A 7,353-nucleotide genomic window follows, 5' to 3' on the forward strand; every position below is an offset into this window, starting at 1 on the left:
TCTCCACGCTTCAGGCTCTCTGCCTTTATTCCTGATGAAGGGCTTTTGCCCAAAACGTCGATTTTTCTGCTCGTCAGATGCTGCCTGAATTGCTGTGCTCTTCCAGCACCACTGATCCAGAATCTGGTTTCCAGCATCTGCAGTCATTGTTGTTACCACTATCCTCCATATGCCTATCCAGTGCCCGTTTAAATGCCCATAAAGAGGGAGAGTCCACCATTGCTACTGGCAGGGCATTCCATGAACTCACGACTCGCTGAGTAAAGAATCTACCCCTAACATCTTTCCTATACCTACCCCCCCTTAATTTAAAGCTATCCCCCCTCGTAATAGCTGACCACTGGTCTCTTAGTTGAGGTTAACATATGATCAAAAATGTTGTTGCATTTCCTATTGGACTCATTTTTATAAAAGCCAGTAACTCTCATGGTCTTCCCTTTTAACTTGCAGCATTCTGAACCAATGTGCTCCACTCAGTTACAATGGATTCACCTCACCTTTTCAATGTTACCTCCACACTCGGTACTTTCTGACCTGAGGAGGAGACCTTGGGAAATACCGAGGTATTCATGTCTTACCTTGGTGACCCTTTTACTCTCCAGTCTTCTCTCCATTTCCAATTTGAGGATGATGAAGAAAAGGTTTTGTTTTATGGATTGACTCATAACCATCATTGCTGCCTGGTTAGTATTTGCAACTCGTTCTTCCTCAACGCGAGTTCCTATTACAGAATGTAGTAAAGTTTTAAATTCCTCTGAGAATAACCCCCTTAAGGCCTTCATACGCAGTTTCATATGCTTATATCCACCTTTGCTCATCTCTTTCACCTTCAGTAGAGGCTTGTCCAGGCTGTCACCTTAAACTCCAGAACCTTGGCCACTATGTCTCAGGCAGTAATGTCTCCGCAGCAGCCAATGTAGCTGTTTCCACAGCATCACACTCCATAGAAAATTCCTATCCATTAGCAGTCAAATTACTTTGGAGGAGCAGTGATGGTCCTATTTTGCCTCATTCATTATTTTCTGAAATGGCATGAAGAGTCTCTCTCCATCCTATTCCTCAAATTTCAGTATGGCCTGTACAAACTTTAACATCGGAGAAAGTGAGGATCACAGATGCTGGAGAGTCAGAGTCGAGAGTGTGGTGCTAGAAAAGCACAGCAGGTCAGGCAGCATCCGAGGAGCAGGAGAATCGACGTTTCGGGCATAAGCCCTTCTTCAGACTATAACTCTTGAGTCTACCAACCAGAGCCCACATCAGCATCTGACATCTCCTGTTACAACAGCACCATTTTAAACATTGATCCATGTGCTTTTGCTTTATTTCTCTCTTGCAATTCTAAGTGTAGTTTTCTTGTATCCCTTTCCTTAAAATTCCATCTCCAGCCATAGAGTAACAGCGATGTACAGCATGGACTTTTCAATCCACTCGTCTGCACCAACCAGATATCCCAATCTGACCTTGTCTCATCTGCCAGCACCCGGCCCATATCCCTCCAAACGCTTCCTATTCATATACCCATCCAAATGCCTTTTAAATGTTATAAAGGTACCAGCCTCCACCACTTCCTCTGGCACCTTATTCCATACACGTACCACCCTCTGTGTGGAAAAAGTTGCCCCTTAGATCTCTTTAAATCTTTCCCCTCTCACCTTAAACCTATGCCCTCTAGTTTCGGACTCTCCCACCCTGGGGAAAAGATGTTGTCCATTTACCCTATCCATGCCCCTCATGATTTTATCAGCCTCTATACGGTCACCCCTCAATGCTCCCGAAAACAGCCCCAGCCTGTTCAGCCTCTCCCTGTAGCTCAAACTCTCCAACCCTGGCAACATTCTTGTAAATCTTTTCTGAACCCTTTCAAGTTTCACAACATCATTCCTAAGGGAGAGACCAGAATTGAATGCAGTATTCCAATAGTGGCCGAACCAATGTCCTGTACAGCTGCAACATGACTTCCCAATTCCTGTACTCAGTGCACTTACTAATGAAGGCAAGAAAGCCAAGTGCTTCCTTCACTATCCTATCCACCAGAGACTCCATTTTCAAGGAGCTATGCACCTGCACCCCTCGTTCTCTTTGATCAACAACACTCCCCAGGACCTTACCTTGGCGACCTGCCTCCCTTTCACTCGCCATTTCCATAAGAACAATAAGAAGAACCATAAGAAATCAGAGTGGAAATAAGGCCATCAGCCCACTGAGACCACTCCATCAATCAATCATGGCTGATGGGCATTTTAATACCACTTACCCGCACTCTCCAATTTGAGTGCGATGGAGAAAAGGTTTTATTTTAGTAAGTTTGCAGATGACACCAAAATCGATGGTGTAGTGGACAGTGAGTGTATAACTCCTGCCCTGATTTGCCTTTCCGAAATGCAGCACTTCACATTTATCTAATGGTCCATCAGATCAAGATCCCGTTGTAATCTTAGATATCCTTCTTCACTGTCCACTATACCATCTGCAAACCTACTAACCATACCTCCTATATTCATATCCAAATCATTTATATAAATGACAAAAAGCATTCGAACCAGCACCGATCCTTGTGGCACACCACTAGTCACAGGCCTCCAGTCCGAAAAGCAACTCTCCAAAGCTGTGCTCTCTCTCTTACCTTCAAGTCAATTTTGCATCTAATTGGCTGGCTCCCCTGGGTCCCATGTGATCAAGCCTGGCTAACCAGTCTTCCATGAGGAACCTTGTTGAAGATCTTGCTGAATTCCATCTCAACCATGTCTACCACTCTGCTTTCATCAATTATTTTTGTCACCTCTTCAAAACTCAATCAAGTTAGTGAGACAAGATCCACTTGAGTCTTGTTCCAATATCAATCCCAGCCGAGATCCCAAAGACTGTCATGCCGGCCTCACTTGGGGCAGCATGATGGACATCAAGCCTGAACATAGCAGAGGCATCACATAGCAGTGGGCGGCACGGTGGCACAGTGGTTAGCACTGCTGCCTCACAGCGCCAGAGACCCGGGTTCAATTCCCGCCTCAGGCGACTGACTGTGTGGAGTTTGCACATTCTCCCCGTGTCTGCGTGGGTTTCCTCCGGGTGCTCCGGTTTCCTCCCACAGTCCGGTTGCGCTTCGGCGGGGCGGTGTGGACTTGTTGGGCCGAAGGGCCTGTTTCCACACTGTAATGTAATCTAATCTAATCTAAAAAAAATTAACAATTTTATCAAAGTACAGTTGGTTCTGATATGACACAATAGTTCCGTTCTTGTGTGATCTCACATCAGAAGAAAATCATGCAGTATCCGCGCCACTGAAACTAACAGAGCCAGAATCACAGTAAGGAAAGCTCACATACTACAAATAACGGTCTAAATTCTGCAATCACGGTAAAGCCAGTTTGCATTGAAGAAACATGTGCCGTAGCAAAACTAACTGCACATAAAGCCCCCAATTGTCTGTCTAATAAATTCAGGTTAGTAGAAAACATGGACCAGGTTTCTGTACTTAACAAGAACTACTATTCATTTTAAACATAAAGATACTAATCACAGGTAAACAATTCTGTGCCATTCACCTACAACTCTAAATGTTAAAACACTAGCCTCGTTCACACACACACAGATAGACAGACAAACAATGGCATTATGGTTGAAAAGAAAACAGGACTGGAGAGACAGCTCAATAGTATCAGTCCTCAGGATTTGACGGAGTCTTGCTCGTGTTTTCTGAGTCCTTCAGTTCTCTGATCTTTTCCTTCAGCTTCTTTCACTTTGTCACAGGATGCATGGAGCAATTAGTTCATAAATCTCTCGCTTATTGTTTAAAAACAATAGCTTACAGCACTGGTTAGAGAGAATAAACTGGCTTTCTTCAAGCTCGATGTACTTAAATAATAAAGAGAGAGCGAGAGAGACACCTCTTACCCATTCACACCCACAAGTTGTTCAGCTACTCAGCAGCCAATCAGTTGCTGTCAGGCTGATGGCCTTTGGCATTCACAGTCAGTCACATGACACAAACCAATCAGAGAATTATTGTCGGCCCAATCTCACTTGGAAGACACATCCTCATGTCATCCGTCTCCTCTTTCATCTTCCCCCCACCACTTGCAAATCAGCAATGTAAACAATACCTATAGAGAGTTTCAGTCACTTGTTTTTGAAAGTACAGAAATTCTTTCCTCAGTCCTTTGTTCTAAAATGACTCTTTTCCCAGTTCAGTCAACAATTAAAAATAAGGTTAAATTAAAAAGTAGGATCTGAATACGTTCATTTATATATTCACTATTCACAATTATCGTTAAATTGTCTATTCTTTCCCATCCCACTCTATTCACTGTGACACACTGTTCTGTTGCCTTGACTCTTGGCTTTGGGTTTCTAACTCCCCTTTCACCCAAACCCTCTCTTGTGTTATTTTAAAGCCATAATTATATTATTCTGAAGATTCATGGTATATTATTATTTGCGACCTTGGGTTCTAAAGTGAAGTTTTTTTTTCAGTTCTGTAAAAATCTTAATTTTTTTAAAGGTTAGACAATCATTTTGGAATTAAAACTGCAGTTATATGAATTCTGTGTGATTTCAGTTAAAAGACCAGGAAGTCACCTGGGAAGATGACTGTGAGGCAGCTGGTGAGAGACAGCGAGTGGACAGTGACAGAGAGCAGAGAGCACTCTCCAAGCAGTCAGGGCTGGGGAGTAACAGGAAGAATGTCGTCCTATGAAGCTGTTAAAGACATGAGTTTAGGGAGCTTACGTTAAGCAATAGTGAATAAAAACAGAAATTGCTGGAAAAGCTCAGCAGGTCTGGCAGCGTCTGTGGACAGAAATCAGAGTTAACTTTTCGGGTCGAATGACCCTTCCTCAGAACAGTTTCACAGCATCTGCAGTTCTTTCGGTTTTTATTAATTAATAGTGAGGTGAATTAGCAGTTTGTTTTAAGGGTTTGGGGGAAGAAAAATAGCATTTAGTTGACACATAGAAATTTATTGAAAGGAATTTGATTATGATCCTGCCAGCTGAGCTAGCAGCTGTCATGTGGAGAGGGAGACAATTCTTCAGACATTCATGTGTCTGTGAAAGTATTGCTGGGATAAATGGGATTACTCTTACTTTCTTATGTTTGTAAAGAGATCAACAATTCTTGTAGAGTGCAATATAAATGGTATTTCTCTTTCATACAGTAAACATTTATGTTCTTTTATTATTAGCAGCCTCTTGTGAATATATTCAGTGATCAAACTCCATGATAAACAAATAAAGTGTGGCTTACCAAGCTAAGTTTCATTCTGTTATCTGACTTGTCCAATATTACCGTCCACTGGTATCATAACAATGTTTGGCCAGAACAATGGTCTGAGGAAGGCCCCCTTGTATTTTAGCTTGGAGATGAACCCTCCAAACTGTCTCAGCAGAATATTCCCAACTCCTGCAAGGTTATAGAATCTGGTTCCAATGTGGACCACAATACCTGAATCTTCTTTTCCAAATTTGTTCTCCACTGTTGCTAAGTTACCAGACTGCTGACTCGACCTCGAGTATGGATACTTCCTCAAATTAAATATCAGGGGAGGATGAAAGCCAGAACCTTCAGTGCCTGTAACAAACTCCTTCCCTTGTTATTGACTCTACTCCTCTCCCAATTATACATCTGAAGGCTGCCACCATACAGGATGATAGGCCTGTAGAATGGGCAGATGAGCTTTCATACAGAAATGCATTACCGTAAGAGGAGAGGTGACCTAGGTACAGCTCAGGAACCGAAACAGCGGACATACACGCTGCAGGCTTGGTGTAAAACAGGAGATCCTCTCTCCATCTGAGGAAAACAATGCTGAACAGATGGTAAACTTTTTTTAAAAACTCAATCAAGGGAGTCTTGACTCCAATTCTGTGTCACACACTTTAGGAAGGACATCCATAAAGTCTGGGGGCGCGGGAGGGGGTGGGGGCGTGGGGTGGGGGATAGCTAAGCAATGAAGTTAAAAATAATATAAAGCCAAAATCTAAAGCTTACCATACTGCAAAGGTGAGTGGCAGACTGGAAGATTGAAAAACGTTTAAAGATCAACAAAGGGTTAATAAAACATCAAAATTATGTATGAAAACTAGCGCAAAGTATAAAAACAGACAACAAAAGCTTCTGTAATGTGTAACCAAGAAGAGAGTGGCTGAAGTGAAGGTTGATCCATAGGAGGATGAGACCTTTTATTCATTTGTGGGATGTGGGTGTCGCTGGTTAATCAGCAGTTATTGCCCGTCCCTAGTTGCCCCTTGAGAAGGTGGGGGTGAGCTGCCTTCTTGACCCGTTGCAGTCCATGTGCTGTAGGGTGACCCATGATGCCCTTAGGAAGGAGTTCCATGATTTTGACCCAGCTCCAACAACACTCAAGAAGCTCGACACCATCCAGGCCAAAGCAGCCGCTTGATGGGCACCACATCCACAAACATCCCCTCCCTCCCCCACCGACCCTCAGTAGCAGCAGTGTGTACCAGCTACAAGATGCACTGCAGAAATTCAGTGAAGGAACAGCAATATATTTCCAAGTCAGGTTGGTGAATGGCTTGGAGGGGAACTTGCAGGTTGTGGTGTTCCCATGTAACTGCTGCCCTTGTCCTTCTAGATGGAAGTGGTCATGGGTTTAAAAGGTGCTGTCTGAGGATCTTTGGTGAATTTCTGCATCTTGTAGCTGGTACACACTGCTGCTACTGAGGGTCGGTGGGGGAGGGAGGGGATGATTGTCGATGTGGTGCCAATCAAGCGGCTGCTTTGTCCTGGATGGTGTTGAGCTTCTTGAGTGTTGTTGGAGCTGCCCCCATCCAGGGCAAGTGGGGAGCATCCTATCCTGACTTGTGCCTTGTAGATGGTGGACAGGCTTTGGGGAGTCAGGAGTTACTCGCCACAATATACCTAACCTCTGACCTGCTCTTGCAGCCATTCTGTTGATGTAGTGACCCCAGTTGAGTTTCTGATCAATGGTAACCTCCAGGATTTTGATAGTGGGGGATTCAGTGATGGTAACACCATTCAATGTCAAGGGAAGGTGGTTGGATTGTCTTATTGGTGATGGTCATTGTCTGGCATTTGTGTGGCGCGAATGTTACTTTCCACTTGTCAGCCCAAGCCTGGATATTGTCCAGAACTTGTTGTATTTGAACATGGACTGCTTCAGTATCTGAGGAGTCACGAATGGTGCTGAGCATTGTGCAACCATCAGGGAACATCCCCACTCCTGACCTTATGGTGGAGGGAAGGTCATTGATGAAGCAGCTGAAGATGGTTGGGCCGAGGACACTCCCCTGAGGGACTTCTGCAGAGATGTCCTGGAGCTGAGATGTCTGACCTACAACAACCACAACCATCGTCCTTTGTGTAAGGTATGAC

Source organism: Chiloscyllium plagiosum, chromosome 2, assembly GCF_004010195.1.
Source record: "Chiloscyllium plagiosum isolate BGI_BamShark_2017 chromosome 2, ASM401019v2, whole genome shotgun sequence".
Classification (NCBI taxonomy): Eukaryota; Metazoa; Chordata; class Chondrichthyes; order Orectolobiformes; family Hemiscylliidae; genus Chiloscyllium; species Chiloscyllium plagiosum.